Genomic DNA, 20266 nt, shown 5'->3' with positions numbered 1-20266 from the left:
AGCTCTTTGTTATTTATAATATAGATCTAGTAAGTTACTTTTACCGATCCCCATTGTCATTCGCCGCTGCAACCTTCTTCTTCCTCTTGCCGAACCCTATTCCTCCGAAAATCATCACCAAACCCCTCGCCACCACATCCACCCCCTTAGTAAGGACAGACTAATGGCGAAGAGAGACACCTAGAAGAAAGGTGGAGTCATGGCAAAGGAGTGGTGGAAGTCAAGGAGCAATGAGCAGACCATCGAAGACCTCGTCGCCATGGGAGTGCTCCAAAACAAGGCACTCGCGGGATGGTGTGCGTCAGAAGGAGAAAGCTTCCCCGATCCACAACCAGGTGAGATTGTGGTTTTTGAGGATTTCTTCAAGCGGGGTTTTGGGGTTCCAGTGCACCCTTTCCTTCAGGGTCTCTGCTTGTATTATGAGATTGGGATTTGCAATCTACATCCCAACTCGATTCTTCTTGTCTCCACCTTCATCCATCTCTGCGAGGCCTATGGTGGCTTCCAGCCCCATTTCTACCTCTTTCGCCACTTGTTCTATCTACGGAAGAAAGGGAGCGGCGGCTCAAAGATAGCCGGAGGCGTCTACCTCAATCTGCGTGACGGTATGAAGGCCCAGTACCTACACTGCTCCTGGAACACCTCACTAGACAAATGGTACAAGAAGTGGTTCTACATCCGTGAAGAGCCGAACATAATCACCCTATGCGACGTGGGGCTGATTCTGGAGAAGAAGAACAGCTGGTTGGAGAAGCCCGAGAACTTGGAGCAGATCGTAGAACTGCTTGGGATGATCCCATGGGGAAAGCTAGATGGTCCAAGCATGGTTGGGAACTTCATCAGCCGAAGGATCTAGCCCTGCCAGAAGAGGGTACATCCTGGCTTTGAGTACTAGGGGAGTGCAAATCCAACGAGGACCAGGAAAGAGGCGCTCATTAAGATAGAAGTCAAGGCCAGGATTGGGGAGCTATTCAACCTGGCCGATCCCAATTATGTCAGGTTAAACGACATCGAGTACGCCTTCAAGCTAGCCCGACCTCCCCTAAAGGTAAATGATGCTTCCTTGTAACTGTAGAATCATGTTGTAACAAGAAGTTGACTGTTGTCTCCTTTATGTTTCTCAGAGTAATGGTCATGATCGGGCAGCAGTGTTCATGTCTCCGCCCCTGGTATGGATTGGTCGCAAGTTGCCAGCCTAGCCGCCCAGACCAGCGCCAGGACCAAAGACGTCCACTGGGTGGCACTCGAGGTTGTGGAGGATGCATCGACCAGAGCTACTGGCAAGCGGCCGGCTACCAACAAACGGTGCCAAGCCATCTTCCCCCTTTCAGACGACGAAGCCGAGGATGTGGACATCTTCTGGCTCGTCCCTCGAAAGAGGAGGAGATAGATGGGGTCGACGGAGCAGGGTGGCTCCTCTGTGCCAGCAGTGATCGCATCACCGACCACTGCAACACAGAGGACAAGCGAGGGAAGTGTCGAGCATCAAACCCTAGCGCCAGTACCGATCATCGGAAAAGACCCGGTGGAACCCACCAAGCACATGGAGCAGGCGCGATCAAAGAGACGCTCCTTCGCCACATCATTCCGTGCCTCCAAGCTGTAAGTATCTATAACTTTGATATAAGCTTATAATTTGTATTGAATATTATTGTCTTCTGAACTTTTTCATGGTGTATCAGGTCGGCGTCCACCAAAAATCCCGACCAGCTAGCCGGATGCGGCATGGCTTCGCCAGTACTGGCGGAAAAAGCTGCTCAGCGGCCAGTTGTGGAGGAACCTGAAGAAGAAATTCCACCGGAGCCTCAACAGATGGGCAACCAGACGTCAGTCCCCGAGCAGCTGGTCGAGAAGATAGCCGAGCAAAGTACAAGTGCTCTGAGCACAAACCCTGCTGAAGTAGGTACCTTGACGCCAAAGGAACCAGTCCAAGCCGAGGAGCAGCAACCGGGGTTGGCACAGAGCACGCTAGCCGATGCTACGGCTCATGGGAAAGCCATGGTGGTCACGGTGACTGCAGACTCTAGACCAGCGCCACCCCCTGAACAAGAGGCCGAAGAGGACGAAGTAGAAGAAATCCTAGGCCATCCCCAAGATAAACGACAACATGTATATGTGTCGCGCTGACAGAACGACGAGTGGGTTATGCACGAAGAAATCCTAGAGGTCAAAGAGACCCTAAGAGTCGAACGGGCAGCAAAGCGTCTGGTGACAGAAGTCTAGGTATGTTTGGCTTGACCACTTGACCCTGTTATGTAGTCGATCTATCTAACTTAGCTTGTTTATATGCAGGACTTGATGAAGACCGCGAAGTACCGAAAGAGGTGCTTCGACTAGATTGAGGGAATCACGGCGACTAATAAAGAATTGGCGGCCGAGGTGGAACACTTGTGCCGCCAACTTGAAACCGCCGACTAGGAGAGGGCAGAGCTAGAGGCATAAAACCAGAACCTGGTCGGCCAGCTTAATAACAAAGAGCAGGAAAAAACAAGTAAGTTGTCATTTTATCACAGCAGGTGTGTAACGTGTTGTTGCGTTGTTGGTAGTGACAGCTGTAATGCAGGCTTAGAAGCTAAAGTAACCCGCCTCCAAGAGGGGAATAGCTGCGTGACCATAGAGTGTGGTCGTCTGAAGGAGGACAACGAGAAACTGGCACGCACCCAGTCTCAACTCTAGGACCACACCACCAAAATGAAGGAGGAACTGAAAAGTAAGTATTCCAGACCACCTTTCTCATTCTGTTGCCCACCTTGTCTTATCGTGCCATTACATTTGATGTCTTGTACGGTGTTCAGTTTTAAAAGTCAATGCCAAGAGGCATCTAGAAGCCGTGATCAAAGAGCGTGACGGCTGGAAAGCAAGATGCCTCGAGGCCACCGAGGATCGGGACACATGGAAGAACCGGTGCCAGGAAGTGGCCACTAGCATTGTGCCCGTCCTTGACCTTATCAACCCGGCGCTCATAGAGGAAGAGCCAAGGACGCCCCAGCTCAAACTTGTCGAGAGATGCAGACAAGCATGGGGATGGTTCCAAGAGTTCGTGAAGGAGGCGAGTGAGTACACGGGTGCCCATGTGCTAAGCATGGTGCGTGCCCACTACCCCCTGATCGATCTCAAGCGCCTGGAAGCTGGATACTCAAAGGAGGTAGACCCAGACAAGGCGGAGGAGCTTCGGATGGCCTAGCTGGACCTGTCATCAAAGATAATTGGTGACATTAACCAGTGTGGAGGTGGGACAACACCTATATAGGGAACGCCATCGACAAGTTAGCTAGAAACGCCAACAGTTGCAAGCCAACCGACGAAGCCTACGGTCTCGACCAGCCAGGCATCGGCGGGGCCATCCCCTTCAGCTCGACCAGCACAAGAGTCCTCAAGACCCGAGTAGGGTATCGGAAGCAGCGAGTAGCAGGTGCCGCGCGCCCCGACCAGCCAATGTAGTAGGCTGAGCTGTAGAAGGGGGGAATAGTTGTGTTATTGTAAACTTGGGCCTCTTCAGGCATGCTTGTAATAACGTAACTGTATATCATTATAAGCTTGTTTGCCTTATATAAAACATTTTTAAGCTTGAAACTTATGCTGGTGTAACTAAGTGAGAATATGTTAACGTTCTATTTAGTTGTACCATTTTGCTCGACATATCATCCCAAAAAGTTTGTGCGGCCCTAGTTTGCCATGTGGTCGGAGTGTGAGGTTTGTGACCTGTGCACACGTAGACGCGGACAAGTCAAACCAAGGGGGACCTGCCGATCACCCGTAACATAGAGAGCGGGTCCCATGCACGTGTTGGGAGGAACCGGAGACAGGGCCTGCTCCAAAAACCATAGAAGGAGTGGTGGTCGGCTTTTACTGGCTAAGTTAGAATAACCATAAAATTTGAAGTGACACATTAGAGTGGTCGGAGAAATCATAATAACTTTATTGAAGTAAATCGAAAGTATAAGAGGGGTACATATCTAAAAGGTCCTTGTTTGGTTTTGGTAATTGAGTGACAACTTAGGTGGACTAATTGTGTTTATGTGAGATACATAGGTGATTAGTCCACAGGTATATGTGTGTGAGCAACATATGCTATGGAGGTGAAAATGGCTTGGAGATGTTGCAAAACTCACACATGTGATGATGAAGGAGCTTAAATGCACATGAGACATGACATTGAGTCATGTGATCAAGGTGGAGAAGATCAAGACAAGACTTGGCTTGATGGACCGGTTGCAAGCGTGAAGGGCAAGTTGAAGGCTTTGGAGTGATGGACCGCATGGCGGTGAAGCTTGAGCAAGACTTGGCGCCAATGGATGATGGCAACGGTGAAGAGCAAGTAGAGTCAAGATCGATGAACCAATATGATCATGTGATGATATGAAGTGGATCATATCATTGTTGATCGTGTTGGTGCATGTGTTGCATCGACATTGAAGGAGATGGAATGGAATGCGCAAGGCAAAGGTATAACCTAGGGCATTTCATTTCACCGGTCATAGGTGTGTAGAGAAGTTTATGACCGAGTTTAGGATAAATGGCCGTACTATCAAGAGGGGCAAACTTGTTTGCATATCGGTCATCTAGTGCCACTCGAGTGATCTAACTTTACATTGTCGCTAGGATCGAGTGGCGTGGCAAGTTGAGTGGCTAACATCCTTTGGGAAATGATTGTGAAAATGCTAACACACATACACATGGTGATGTACACTTGGTGGTGTTGGCACATTTACAAAGGCGGTGGTGTTTGCAGGGTTGAGATGGGTTTGGCTAACATCCTTTCACGAAAATGGAATGCCTATTTTCTATTACGCCGGATGCAAATTTTTGTGGTTAGTACACTTGAGCAAGGGTGAAGAGAATGGAGAAGATGCTGGCGTCGGTCAACTGACCAGACGCTAGATCTGAATGCACCGGACGCTGGCAGGCTGCGTCCGGTCGCGCTGACATGGAGTGTAGCAGTAGCTAGAGAGTGACCGGACGCTAGTGCTGCGTCCGATCGCGTTCGACCGGACGCGTCCGGCCATGCTCGGGAGCTTACTAGAAACGACCGGACGATGAGGGTCCAGTGTCCGGTCAGTTGAAAGCTGCTGCGTCCGGTCAAGTCAAGTGACCGATGGAACCAGGACACGTGAACGTCTACGGGCGACCGGACGCTGAGGTCTAGGGTCCGGTCAACATGACCGGAGCGTCCAGTCGGCCCGACCGTTGCCCAGTGAAGGGGTAACGGCTAGTTTAGCCCTTAGGGCTATAAATAGAAGTGGCCTTCGGCCATGGCTGGTGTTGAGCACCTCAAGGGACTTAGTGTCTATGCTTGTGAGTGCTTGGGAGCCCTCCATCACACATATACTTGATAGTGATCATTCGATTGTGTGAGTGAGCGATTCTAGTGCGATTGTATTGTGAGGTTGCATCGAGTGGCACTAGGTGATCGAGTTGCAAGCCGGTGGTGCTTGTTACTCTTGGAGGTTGCCACCTCCTAGACGGCTTGGTGGTGGTCTCCGTCGAAGCGCGCAAGAAGCTTATGCGGCGCTCCGGAGAAGTGCTTGTGAGGGGCATTGTGCTCGCCCCGCGGGAGCCACGAAGAGCAACTCTAGTAAAGCGTGTCATTGAGCTACCCTCACTCAAGGGGTAGGTTCTTGCGGCGCTCGACATGCGGGCTTAGCGAGTGCTGCTAATTAGCCGCCGAACCACCAAGTGAGCGGTCGACACAACGGGGACTAGCGTGTTGGCAAACACGTGAACCTCGGAAGAAAAATCATCGTGTCAACCTTGTTCTTCCCGTTGGTTTGCATCCCCATTACACAAGCTTGCCATTACTTTTATACATATTAAGCTTGTGTAGTTGCTCTTGTAATTAGATAGCTTGTGTAGCTTGCTAATTACCTTCTTGCTTGTGTAGCATAGAAGTAACTCCCTTGCGTGGCTAATTTGGTTTGAGTAACCTTGTTAGTCACATTGCTTAGTTTGTGTAGCTAAGTATTTGCGCTCTCTAATTAGGCATTGGTTGCCTTGTTATTGAGCATTGCTAGTGAGCTTAGTTAGCTTTGTGCTTTTGCTTACTAGCATGTGTAGGAGCTCCCTTGTTGCTTAAAGTACTAGTGGCATAGGTTTGTGTAACCTTGCTCTTAGAATTGTTTAGGAGAGCTCTAGCTAGCCCGACACCTTTGTTGCATAATTGTTATCTTTGCAAGGTGCTAGTGAACATATATAGTGGGGTATAGTCTTGGCTAGACCGATAGTTTTAATTCCGCATTTGTATCGGTTAGCCGACACGATTAATTTTAGAAAAGACTATTCACCCCCCCCCTCTAGTCTGCCATCTCGACCCTTCAATATCTCAGTAGTTAAGCATAGAAACGTCTAAGCTTGTTAATGTGCCACGAGTTTGGTATGTCAGTACCGTCCAGGTGAGCTAACCTGTAAGACATTGGTCGTGTGACCTCCTTAATCATGAAAGGACCCTCCCGTGGAGTTGCGAGTTTATGGACACCAGCCTAGTTCGTCTTCCACTTCAGGACCAGGTCCCCGACCACGAAGAACCGCTCTTTAATGTTCTTGTTGTAATACCTGCGCAAAACAGCAAGGTATTTAGCCGTACGTACACAAGAATCGAGCCATTTCTCTTCTGCGCTGTTCACTTCTAGTTCCCGTACTTCATTGACCCTTACTTCATCGAAGTTCTCTACCCATGCTGATCTGAAAGCTATATCTACTGGAAGGACTGCCTCAGCGCCGTAAACCATAAAGTACGGTGAGACGCCAGTGTTATGACTGGGCTGAGTTCTGAGGCCCCAGAGCACGGCTGGTAACTCTTTGAGCCATCTTCCGGGAGCTTTGTCATTTTCTCTGTACATCCTCTTCTTCAATGCATCCAAGATCATGCCATTTGCCCGCTCGACTTGTCCATTAGCTCTAGGGCGCGCCACCAAGACGTATTTTACCACTATGCTCCTTTCATCGTAGAAGTCCCAAAAAAACGTTCCCGGTGAACTGAGTACCCAGATCAGTGATGATGCTGTTGGGTATACTGAAATGGTGGATGACCTAGTCGAGGAACATGACAGCCTTCTCTGAGGATGCCTGTACCAAAGGCATGTATTCTATCCACTTAGAAAATTTGTTGATCAGCACAAAGACGCATGTAAATTTCCCAGGAGCCGACTTGAAGGGCCCGATCATATCTAGTCCCCAGCATGTGAAGGGCCAAGAGGCTGGTATTGTCTAGATCTCATGTGCCGGTACGTGGATTCTCTTGGTGAAGAACTGACAACCCTCGCAGTGGCGGACTAGCTTTTCTGCGTCGGCTACTGCTGACGGCCAATAGAACCCTACTCGGAAAGCCTTACCGACCAGTGTTCTTGAGGCCACGTGGTTGCCGCAGGAGCCAGAGTGGATTTGGTCCAGGAGATGTTCACCTTCTTCCTAGGTTATACACTTTATCAAGATTTCCTCCTTTGTGTTTTTGCACCATAACTTGCCATCGACGAGCAGATACTGCTTATTGCGACGCATCAAGCGCTCGTTTTCTGTCCAATCAGTATAACCACTACCATCTATTAAGTACTTGATGAAAGGTATTCTCTAGTCGGGCTTATGAGTGGTCGGAGGCGGCTCAATGGTGCTCGACGCCGGAACCATAGCCACCAATTGCTGGTCTGGAGGCTTGTCTACCGTGGAATCTTCCTCTTCGATGGAGGGCGTGAGCAGGTCTTGGACGAATACGCCATGTGGGATTTTGGCTCGGGATGATCCTAACTTTGATAGTGCATCCGCTGCTTGATTCTTGTCCCAGACCACATGTATGTACTCGATGCCATAGAACCTGCCTTCCAGCTTTCTGATCAATTTGCAGTACGTGTCCATCTTCTCACTGGTTGTGTCCTAGTCCTTGTTGAGTTGGTTGATGACCAGAGCAGAGTCTCCGTAGATGTAGAGACGTTTAACGCCAAGCTCAACCGCAATGCACAAACCATGTAGGCATGCTTTGTACTCGGCGGCATTATTAGATGCTAGGAAATAAATCCTAAGGATGTAATGGAGCTGCTCCTTGGATGGTGACATGAAAAGGACTCCTGCTCCCACACCATCGATGTTGAGAGAGCCGTCGAAGTACATTGTCCAATACTCATCGGTTCTAGTAGAGGCAGGCGTGCTTAAGTCTGTCCACTCGACGATGAAATCGACAAGTGCCTGAGACTTGATTATAGTGTGGCTTGCAAACTCTAAGGAAAAGGGGCATAGTTCCATTGCCCATTTGACGATGCGCCTGTTCGCATCCTTGTTGCTAATGATGTCTCGTAGAGGGTACTCGGTCATGACCACCACACGATATCCATCAAAGTAGTGTTTCAACTTTCAAGATGTTATCAGTATGGCGTAGATCAACTTCTGAATCTGCGGGTACCTGGTCTTGGACTCATTGAGTACCTCACTAATGAAATAGATTGGTCGCTGTACCTTGTAGATGTGGCCGGGCTTGTCTCGCTCGACCACCATGGCCGTGGAGACTACTCGATTAGTAGCCGCGATGTAAAGCAACAGTGTTTTGTCTTCTCTTGGAGCAGTGAGGACCGGAGGTGACGTAAGGTATTGTTTCAGCTGTGTGAAGGCAGCGTCTGCTTCCTCCGACCACTCAAATTTTTTGGATGCTTTGAGTAGTTTGAAGAACGGTAATCCTTTCTCGCCTAATCTTGATATAAAACGGCTGAGGGCGGCCATGCACTCGGTGAGCTTCTGAACATCCTTCACTTTCTTGGGTGGCTTCATATCCAAGACAGCTTTGACTTTCTCCGGGTTAGGGTGTATGCCGTCGTGACTGACGACGTTGCCAAGTAGTATGCCAGAGGAAACACCAAAGATGCACTTCTTTGGGTTTAATTTCCACTGGAATGTGTTAAGGGCTGCAAAGGTGTGTTCTAGGTTGTCAACAAGGGTATGTGCTTCCTTGGTTTTGACGACTATATCATCAACATAAGCCTCGATGAGGTCGTCTTTTATCTCATCTTTGAGGCAGGCTTGTATAGCGCGTTGGTAGGTAGCCCCGGCGTTCTTAAGCCCGAACGACATAGTCATGTAGCAGTAGGCACCGAAAGGCATGATAAAAGATGTCTTGATCTGGTTATCCTTTTTGAGAGTGATCTGGTGATAACTAGAGTAGCAATCGAGAAAGGAAAGGAGCTCGCAACCGGCGGTTGAATCTATGACCTCGTCTATGCGAGGTAAGCCGAAGGGGTCCTTAGGGCAGTGTTTGTTGAGATCAGTGTAATCAACGCACATTCTCCATTCATTATTCTTTTTGCGTACAAGAACCGGGTTGGCTAACCACTCCGGATGATACACTTCTTTGATAAATCCGGCTACCAAAAGCCATGTAACTTCTACCCTAATTGCCTCCTTTTTGTCGCGAGCGAACCGTCGTAGCTTCTGCTTGATAGGTTTGTCCTTGCCATTGACATTCAAGGAGTGCTCGATCAAATTCCGAGGTACATGGGGCATGTCAGTAGGTTTCCATGCGAACACATCCACGTTGCTCCTCAGGAACCTGACGAGCGCGTCTTCCTATTTGGGATCCAAGTTGGCCCCGATAAGGGCGTTCTGCTGGGATCGCCATCGACCAGCTGGATCACCTTGTGCTCCTTGGACTTGATGTTCTTGCGTGGAGCCTCGAGCTCTAGGATCTCCAGGTGGTCGGCCGAGGTCTTCTTGGCATCGAGCATGGTTTCGGCCATGCGAATAGAGAGGTCGTGAGCTTCTGCTATTTTGAAACTGTCGTTCTCGTAGGTATAAGCTGCGTACATGTTGCCTCGGAGGGTTAGGACTCCTTTCTCGGTTGGCATCTTGAGCACCAGATACCTATAATGAGGTATGACCACGAACTTGGTGAGCGACGGTCGACCAAGAATAGCATGGTAGGTGCCGTCGAAGTCAGCGACCACAAAGTTGATGTAGTCGGTGCGGAAGTGGTCTAGGGTTCCAAACTGCATAGGTAGTGTGATCTGTCCGAGAGGTGTAGAGCTCTGTCCGGGGAGAATACCCCAGAACTGTGCCTCGTATGGCTTGAGATCCGCCTGAGCTATCTTCAGGGCAGGCAGACTGTTCTTGAACAGTATATCGATGGAGCTGCCGCCATCGATTAGTACTCTATCGAACTGGACCTTGTTGATACAAGGATCAAGGACCAGGGGAAAACGTCCTGGCTCAGGTATTGCAGCCCATTGGTCCTTTCTGCTAAAAGAGATTTCGCGGTGAGACCACGGAGGGAGTCGTGGATCGGCGAGGAGGTTGTCGGCGTTGGCCACATTCAAACAAGCATGGGCGAGCAGCTTGCGTTCCCGCTTAGTCTCAATGGACACTTTGCCTCTGATGATGGTGTGCACGCGATCGGTTGGCTTGACATACTTGTGACGAGGGTCTGCGTCATCGTCGTCGTTATCCTCGTTGCGTTGTTCCCCTACGTCGTTAGGCTTGTCGGATGTATCCGGAGCCTATTGACGCGTATAGATAGACTTGAGAACATGGCAATTCTCCATGGTATGGTTTGACTTAGGATGGAGCTGGCAGGGCCCTTTCAATGCCTTGGCGTAGTCGTCTTCGTAATTACTACATCCGCCACCCTTTTTAATGGTATTGACCTCGCCGTCGTCTTCCCGAGCATGCTTGCTCCTGTAATTGTCACGGCAGCTACACCACTGATTACGTTGGTCGTGGTGGTCGTGGGAGTCATTGCGCTGGTTGCGGCGGTCAAAATTGTCATTCCGACCACGGTTGCCGTGGTAGTCGTCGTGGTGTGGGGGGTGGTCGGAGCGTGGAACCCTTGCTGCTTCATCAATAATTATCTTCTTAGCGTTGTTGGCATCCACATATTTCTTAGCGGTGGCCAGGAGTGCCGTGACCGATTCAGGTCTCTTCCAGAGGAGCTTGTCTCTTAGGGCGTCGTGGAAGCGGAGGCCAGTGATGAAAGCCTCGATTGCCTCGTTGTTAGATATTGATGGGACCTTGATGCGCATCTCCGAGAAATGCCAGACGTACTCGTGTAGTGGATCATCTTTTCGATCTTGGATCCGTTGCAGATCATAGTTGTTGCCCGGTTGTTCACAAGTAGCGATGAAATTGTCGATGAAGGCTTGCTTGAGCTCCTGCCAAGAATCAAAGTAGTTCACCAGCAAGCTGACCAGCCATTGGTGACCTGCATGGCCCACAACGACTGGGAAGTAGTTAGACATGACATGCTCATCAGCCATGGCTAATCTGCATGCAGTTTCATAGAGCATGACCCATAATTCAGGGTTTTCCTTGCCGTCGTACTTCTGAAGTTTCTCGAGCTTGAAATTCTTGGGCCATATGACTTGGCGAAGGTGTGGAGTAAACTGCTTCAAACCTGGTGGGCCGTGGGCAGTGTCATACTCCATACGGCGATAGCTTTCATAGGATGCTCGATCATCGGCTCTCTGGTTGATGCGAGCGCGCAAATCACGTCCACCGAGGTAATGGCGAAGATCGTTATTGCCGTCACGGCGATCTCGATTGCCATCTAGATTAGCCCTACGACCGTGGTTATCACGGCGATTGTCGCGGTTGTCTCGGTGATTATCGTCCTAGACGTCGTGGCGGTTGTCCTCCCAATGGCAGTTGTCATTCTAACCACCATCATGGCCACCGTTTCTGCCTTGATGGTTGTCTGATGGGTCATTGTTGCGCGAGCCACGTTGGTTGAGTGGCTATGAGTGACTTGGGTGCTGGCGGCTGTGGCTTGACTCAACTGAGACGGATGGAGCCCGGACTTGATTTACAATCTCTGCGGTCTGGGCCATGGTAGCCGTCAGATAGGCTCGTATTTCATCATGAATCGCTTGGGTTTTCGGGGTGTTGGGTAGCCGTTGCATTGTTGCCATGGCGACGGCTACGTTGGCACTGGGAGTCCTGAAGACCTATTTGTCCCCCACCCTGTCGAAAGCATCATTGAGGTCGCGTGGCTGGACCCTTATGCGTCGCGCCTTCTAGTCTGCTTCGGCTTCGATTTGTCGGCGATTAAACCGGTCAATATTGCGTGCTTCGCGTGCAGTCCTTTCTTGCTTTGTTTCGCCAACTGCTGGCGGTTCGTCATTGCTGACAACATGGATCAAATCTCCTCATCTTGGCGGGAAAGAAGGGAATTGAGAAAACCCCAGGGCGTGGTCTGGCAGATCTAGATCGTACTTGATGCCGTCGTCTTCGTGATGCTGAAGCTCGGTGTGGACAGATGCATTAGATACGATGCCAGACGAGGAGCTGGAGTCACCCTCTTGGACTGTGTGGATGGATCCTTCTTGATAATCTTCAATCCGGATCATGTTGATGAAGTTGCGTGGCTTCGGCCGAGGTCGGTGCATAAAACATAGATCCAAGCGGCGTTGTAGGTTATACGCGTAGCTGGAGGCAGCGTTTCGTAGGCCATAGGGCTGGACTTGGTGGTTCTCTGTCGGGGCTTCGTACTCGAAGAGCTGGAGACCCATCACGGAGGCTGGCCGGCGACGAGCGGAGCGCCCTTTAGGAGTAGATATGACCACGAGATCTGTACCAAGTCGTGCAGGACAACTGGTCTGAGCTGGTCGGGTAGATCTATTGTGGGGAGCGGTTACCTGCTCATTAGGTTGACTTTGAATCGTACTTACCAGAGCTAGGGTTTCAGCGAGTTTGGTGTCAACCCGATCGATGGAGTTGAGCAGGTCGGTGTTGTCGATCTGCTTCCCTTTATAGCGAGGAAGCAGATGACGAGTTGTTGGCGTGGCTGAAGATGATGTAGGTGTGGTCAGAGCTAGATGTACCATGGTCGGAGCCAGATCCATCGTGGTTGAAGCCATATCCATCATGGTCGGAGCCATAACCAATGCAGATGAAGAAGTGGTCGGCGCAGACTGAATCCACGCCTCCTCCATGGTCATGGCGATGAAGTCGTCGGAGCCGGTGGTCTAGGTGATCTGGCCGACGGTGAATGTGAGGCCGTTCGGCGTAGCCATGGAGCCAGAGATGATGACCATCTTGTTTGCTTGGAGAGTAGTACGCACACCCCCTACCTGGCGCGCCACTGTCGACGAAATATGGTCGGTAGTCTACCTAGGGTTATGCCCAAGGTAGTAGATTGTCGGCAGACAGATGCACAAGCCACAAACAAGACGGTGACGCAAGACAGACACGAGGTTTTATCTAGGTTCGGCCGCCAAGAAGGCATAATACCTACGTCCTGCGTCTGATTTGTATTGCTGTATGTCAATGAGAGATGTTTTTTAGAGGGATCCCCTGCCCACCTTATATAGTCCGGGGGGCAGGGTTACAGATCTAAAAACTAATCCTAGCCAGTTACACCTACCATATGTGGCCGGATAAGGATTCCTATTCTAACCGACCAGGATCTTGCTTGATCGCCAAATCCGCCTTGACTCCTTGTGCGGGACTCCGATTAGGTTGGCTGGGTCGCATGTCATCTTTTGGTGGACCGGACCCACCAATCCGGGCCGGCCCAAGCTTAGCCATAAGGGTATAGGGGTTGATACCCCCACAATCTTGATGATGTAGGTGATGAACCATTGAGGGAGGCTATGAAGAATATTCCAGTGGGAGACATCAAGCCAAAAGATGATGAAGATGATGTACAAGTCATTGATCCACCCTCTTCATCAAGTGTGCCACAAGATGGTGAAAAAGATGGGAGAGTAGAAAATAAAGATACTCATATCTCCCATGAACAAATGGTGGTACAAGCACAAGATGTTAATGCTCCACAACCTCCTCCCTACAAGATCATCCACAAGATCTCATCATAGGAAGTCCATCAAAGGGAGTAATGACTCGATCTCAAAAACTTACTTCATTTATTGCTCATCACTCTTTTATCTCTTGCTATGAGCCTACCAAGATAGAAGAAGCTCTTAAAGATCCGGATTGGATCAATGCCATGCATGAAGAGTTAAACAACTTCACTCACAATGAAGTTTGGACTCTTGAAGAGTGACCAAAAGGTGCAAGAGTCATTGGAACAAAGTGGGTGTTCCACAACAAGCAAGATGATCAAGGTGTTGTTGTGAGGAACAAGGCAAGACTAGTTGCAAAGGGGTTCTCTCAAGTTGAAGGTTTGGATTTTGGAGAGACCTTTGCACCGGTTGCAAGATTAGAAGCCATCCGTATCCTTCTTGCATACGCATCACATCATGAAATGAAACTATATCAAATAAATGTGAAAAGTGCTTTTTTAAATGGCTTTATTAATGAACTAGTCTATGTTGATCAACCTCCCAGGTTTGAAGACCCTAGATATCCTAATGATGTTTATAGGTTGTCCAAGGCACTATATGGGCTTAAGCAAGCCCCAAGAGCTTGGTATGAGCGCATTCGGGACTTCCTCATTGAGAAGGGCTTCACTATTGGGAAGGTCGACACCACACTATTCACCAAGAAGCTTGATGGGCATATCTTCATTTGTCAAGTATATGTTGATGATATCATCTTTGGATCATCAAATGAAGACTCATGCAAAGAATTTGGTGAATTGATGTCAAAGGAGTTCGAGATATCCATGATTGGTGAGCTTACATTCTTTCTTGGTTTTCAAGTCAAGCAAATGAAAGAAGGCATCTTCATCTCTCAAGAGAAATACACAAAAGATCTTCTCAAGAGATTCAAGATGGATGAATGTAAGCCAATTAAGACACCAATACCTACCAATGGACATCTCGACCTAGATGAGGGAGGTAACCCGGTTGATCAAACTCTCTACCGTTCTATGATTGGTAGCTTGTTATACTTAACTGCATCTAGGCCCGACATCATGTTTAGTGTGTGTATGTGTGCTAGATTTCAAGCTAGTCCTAAGGAAACACATTTAATTACCGTAAAAAGAATCCTTAGGTATCTTAAGCACACACCAAGCATTGGCCTTTGGTATCCCAAAGGAGCTATATTTGAGTTAGTTGGCTATTCCGATTCAGATTATGCCAGATGCAAAGTGGATAGAAAGAGCACATCCGGAGGGTGCCATTTGCTTGATAGATCACTTATGTCTTGGTCCTCCAAGAAACAAAATAGTATGGCTTTGTCCACCGCCGAAGCGGAATACATTGCCGCGGGTGCTTGTTGTGCACAAATTTTATATATGAAACAAACTTTGCTAGACTATGGTGTAGTCCTAGAAAAAGTACCTCTTTTGTGCGACAATGAAAGTGTGGTAAAACTTGCAAATAATCTGGTTCAATACTCTCACACCAAGCACATAGATATCTATCATCACTTTCTAAGAGATCATGTTGCTAAAAATGATATATCACTAGAAGGTGTAAGAACCAAAGATCAATTAGCGGATATCTTCACTAAACTGCTAGATGAGGCTACATTTTGTAGATTGCGGAATGAGCTCAATGTGCTTGATTTTAGTAACTTCACTAAAAATTGAGCTTGTGTTGTTCCTTGCATTCATTGTAATACACAACATATTTAATTTTTGGCAATGCATATAGGGCTTGTCTAACATGGTTAAGATAACCGCCGAAAAGCGTGTGAAGAAGCTTAACCTTGGATCAAACTTGACAAGCAACTAGATTTACTTACAAGTATTGCATATGCATGAATGTTGTTTTGTCGTTTTGTTCCATTTGCCCTCTTATTGCCTATTTTCTTAAAAAGAATTATAGCCTAAGGCAAAATATTTTGAAAAATATGAGGGTTTGAGAGAGGTCACTCACATCAGTCCCAATTGGTGTTTATTTAGATCTTATTCAAGTTGGGACATGATTGGGAACAGGTAGCGCGGAGGAACTTTGAAGATTTACTAGAAAAGGTGCACCGGACGCTGCTGTCCAGCATCCGGTCAGTTCACAGGAGGTGAACAGCTGCTGAAGGAGTGACCAGATGCTGCGTTTGTGCATCCGGTCAGGAAGGGATCCAGCGTCCGGTCGTTTGAAGAAGGAACAGGCTGTACTGACCGGACCCTGCATGCGTCCGGTCATGGACCACCGGACGCATCCGGTCCTGATTCGAGAGGAATTGGACCTCTCTAGAATCGACCGGACATTAGGTGGTAGCGTCCGGTCACTACCACCGGAGCATCTGGTCAGTGGATTTCGCGCGACATCGGGACTCTTTCTCCGTTTCCTTTTCTATCACGTTTGGGGACCTATTTCTTTCAATCGGCCGTACCTATTTCGCCGTGACCTAGCCCCTACCCAAGCCACCGCGCTGCTGCAGCCGAGCACCTTGCGCCAGCCATGCACACCACCGTGCCTCCCCTGCCTCGCTCGCCACCGCAGCCGCCATCTCCAAGGCGTCATTGTCCCATGCCTCCGACTCTGCACAGCCACATCTGTGCTGAACCGCCGCGCCAACCCTAGCTCGCGTGCCACTGAGCAGTGCCACCGCCTCATTCGTCGTCGACCACTAGCGCCACTTCCATGCTTCGTTGTGCCCCGGTGTGCCCTACGTTGTCGACTCACAACTGTTGTGCCATCAATTTCACCAATAAGGCCATGCCCAGCAACCACATTATGCTACTCGTGACCTAGATTGATTCAATCACTGATGTCAAATCACATCCAGGACCACCGATTCATCGAAGTTCTTTGCAACCTAACCCTAGCCCCGGTTTCGAGGTTTCCCCCGCGTGATGCTTCTCTCCTCCTCTCGGATTGCCGATCATCAGGTAGAAAGCCTGTTGTGTCACTTTCTTACCACATTGCTTTCTCTTTTAGGGTCTCGCATCTATTAGATATATTGTACCTATTTGTATATCCATCTATTGCATCGTGCAGCAAGTTGGTGCCATTGTGGTTCTTGTGGCAGTTGGCAGTCAACTCGGAGCCAAGCTCGCGAGTAAGGATTGAGGCCAAGCCTCGGGAGTGTCAGTTTGACAGTTGATCTTCATCAGCAGTAGTTCATCCTCTTGTTAGATCAGATGGCTCACACCAAGAACGTTGGTGGTGGTCCGGGAGATGACAATCAGAGGCCCCTACCTCGCTAGCCTATAGGATCAAAAGGCAAAGCAACAAAGCAAGTGACATCCAAGAAGCGCAAGTACCCCGACGTAGAGACAACAAGAGCAGCTACAGTCATTGAGGCCATAGAGCATGCCGAGAGAGGAGGTGCTCGTAGTGGTGTTGTCATAGCAGATCTATAGCTCACACCAACATAGAGGGCAGCAGTTGAGGAGGCTGAGCGTCGTCATGGTGGTCCGCTTGGGACTGTCATGATGGTAGGACGTCAACTGGCTATTGAGGAGGCTCGACCTCAGGGGGAGTCCCAGCAGGAGGCACAGCAGCAGCCCCCACCAGCAGAGCCTCAGCCAGCTCAGGAGACTCAGGAGGGTTAGCAGGCCGAGGAGACCAAGCTGGCACCCCAGCTACGCTGCTCTGGTCAGACCAGTGCTACAGTTCCACCAAGGCCAGCTACACAACGCAGGGGCTCACGCCCACCGCCCAAACCATAGGGTCTGCCTCCAGTGGTACACCTCGACTTGAGGGCCACCATAGCTAGACAGGTTCGTCAGCTGAGGTTTGTTGAGTTCGATGCGTGGTTTCCTCCGAGGAGGGATGAGAGAGTAGCTGAGGGTTTGTACACACCACTACAGGAGGATTTCTACAACGCTTATCTCAACAGTGGGGCAGTGTTCAGATCTCAGCGGGTATGAAGTTTAGAGTCTATTGTGGCAGCAGCCGGAGAGTATATCCACCCCTACTTGTCATATTTGCCGGGGCTCATAGATCTGTTTGGCCAGATAGGAGTATATGTACCATCTTGGGTTCGGCAGTTTTATGCTTCACTCTACGTTGATCCGCATCACAACTTCATTCACTTTGCATTCAACGGCAGAGACTATAGGGTGATGAGTTTCAAGGCCTGGGAGATACTGAGGCTACAGGATCAACCTGTCAAGTTGCATGAAGTATGCTATGGACAGCAGGAGCCTCCCAGGCGTCCTCATGGAGGGTTGGTGCCCCCTACAGATCTAGTGCGACATTGCTTCAAGGAGCCCTTTGGTGAGGGGTCGAGCAGGAACCCCAGTGACCTAATTCCTATAGCTCGTGTGCTAGAGGCCATCATCAGGAGAACATTACTTCCTAGGTTGGGATACAGAGAGGGTTTGACTCACCTACAACTCTGGCTCCTTAATGCCCTGATGCAGCAGACCGTGTTCGATATTTGGGACCTCCTTCTATCAGAGATGGAGGATACTATTGCTGAGGGCTTCAAGGGTCATAGATAGCTTCCTTATGCACATTAGGTCACTTTCTTGATGCTCAAGTGTGTGCAGGTCAGGACCCCTGAGTTGGTTGCAGAGTACAAGGCTGCCACCATAGAGTTTCCCACATATAACATGGCATAAAGGATCAGGCACAGCGCTCCACAGGCACCCGCTCAGCCTAGTCGTCGTCTAGATGTTCTAGAGTTAGCAGCTCAGCAGGACGAGATCATTAGAGGCATAGCTGCTACAGAGGAGGAGCAGCTTGAGGCACAGTAGGGGATGACCGAGTCTAGTGATAGGTCAGATGATGACTATCTGCCGATTCCTCAGATGCCTCCATGCAGACATGATGCAGAGGCCGGCAGTTCCAGCTCAGCTCCACCAGCACCGTAGACGGACCCTGCATTGATTGCCATTCTTGAGCGGATGCAGCAGGATCAGGCACGATAGGCATAGGAGACCACTGCCAACTTTGCACAGTTCTAGGCTCGTTAGGACGAGTTCCAGAGGCAGCAGCAACTCCTCCAGCAGTAGCAGTAGCAGATGCATCAGCATTAGTTACTCATGCAGCAGCAGCTTATGGGATTTATGCAGCATGTAGTGACAGCACTTGGGGCCCCACTGCCATAGCTTTCGCCCCAGCTTGCTCAGCCTACCACCACTTCGACGACTCCAGCTATACAGCTCAGTGGGCTTTAGAGTCAGGGACAACCTCTAGCTCCATTTGCTTCACCCACAGTTTAGGTGTCCCAGTGGTTGTCCTCACTGGTGGTTGCCCCGTAGTTCACTCCATATCACACGAGCTTCTCACCGGAGCAGTCACCCTTGCTATTTGTGCCCGACACGTCAGTCTCTAGGAGTCTTGGAGCATCCTTCAGCAAGTTGACCGGCATGCCTACACCGCGTCATATGCATACTGCTAGTCCTTCTACAGCAGCTCCAGTCGCAGTTACTACTTAGAGGCTCCCCTCGTCTGTCGCCTCTTCAGATCCTACGACAGACGTACTAGCAGCTTCACAGGCAGCACCTGCCCTAGCTCAGACCCAGACCGCTTCAGCAACACTTCCTGCTATAGAGGGTCAGTCTGTTCAGAGTTCAGGGTTAGATGATGATGGTGCCCAGTTCTAGCTTGCTCCACGTACTTCAGCGCCCGACTCATCCGCTGCAGCCCCGCCGACCGACCCTTAGGTTTTGGTGTTTGACGCCAAAGAGGGAGAGGGTTCGAGTATGTAGACTCAGGGGGAGCGAGTTTTAGGGGGAGCTAGTTATCTAGTATTAGCCTATTATATACATTTGGAGTTTTATCTGTGTGATACACTATTACTATTATGCATTCGTGTGTTACTAGTATTAGCCTATTATATACATTTGGAGTTTTATCTGTGTGATACACTATTACTATTATGCATTCGTGTGTTACTTTCATGCATACTATTATATCTAGTGATAGTGCTATCTACGTGATTGTGATATATGACATGTGTACTCGCTACTTTACATTATTTATATGTCATATCACTTGTGTTATGCTCATTTGCCTTTGCTTCCGCGTTTATACTCCGATGCAAATGAGCTTTGTTACTCGTACTCATGCTTAATTCATATCCTTTGAGTACATTGTGTTGGCTTGGGTCATATAAGCTTGACTAACACTTTTGTTCTTATCGACAAAAGCTTATATGAACCAAGCCCATCAAAAACCTCACTCTTTCACATACTCGAGGTGGTATTGTCATCAATCACCAAAAAGGGGGAGATTGAAAGCATCTAGGCCCCTAGTTGGGTTTCGGTGATTAATGACAATACAAGATTACTATGACTAACGTGTGTTTTGCAGAAGCAATTAAGTTAGGTCATGGTAATGGAGATCGATTGGGCAATCAAAGTTGTCATGCCCCTACGATGGAAATCATTTCGGTTTTCAAAGGATGGACGACAAGGTTAAGGATGACTAGTTCTAAGTGTCAATTGGAGTTGGAGTGACACTTAGAGTAGTTTAGAACTTTGTTTTTCCTTTGGCTATACTATTAAGGGGGGTATGAACGGGTAGCTTGACCTAGTTGAGTCTAGTGAGTTAGGTGT

General features: G+C 49.1%; 1 pseudogene; it reads left to right on the top strand.

The window, feature by feature from the left end:
• Positions 1-1543: 1543 nt before the first annotated feature.
• LOC136454419 (cyclin-B2-2-like) overlaps positions 1544-20266 on the top strand; it is a 28017-nt pseudogene continuing 9294 nt past the window's right edge.

This window comes from Miscanthus floridulus, chromosome 5, assembly GCF_019320115.1.
Source record: "Miscanthus floridulus cultivar M001 chromosome 5, ASM1932011v1, whole genome shotgun sequence".
In the NCBI taxonomy this organism is placed as follows: Eukaryota; Viridiplantae; Streptophyta; class Magnoliopsida; order Poales; family Poaceae; genus Miscanthus; species Miscanthus floridulus.
The sequence above is the reverse complement of the archived record's forward strand: the minus strand, read 5'-3'. Positions and strand labels throughout refer to the sequence as shown.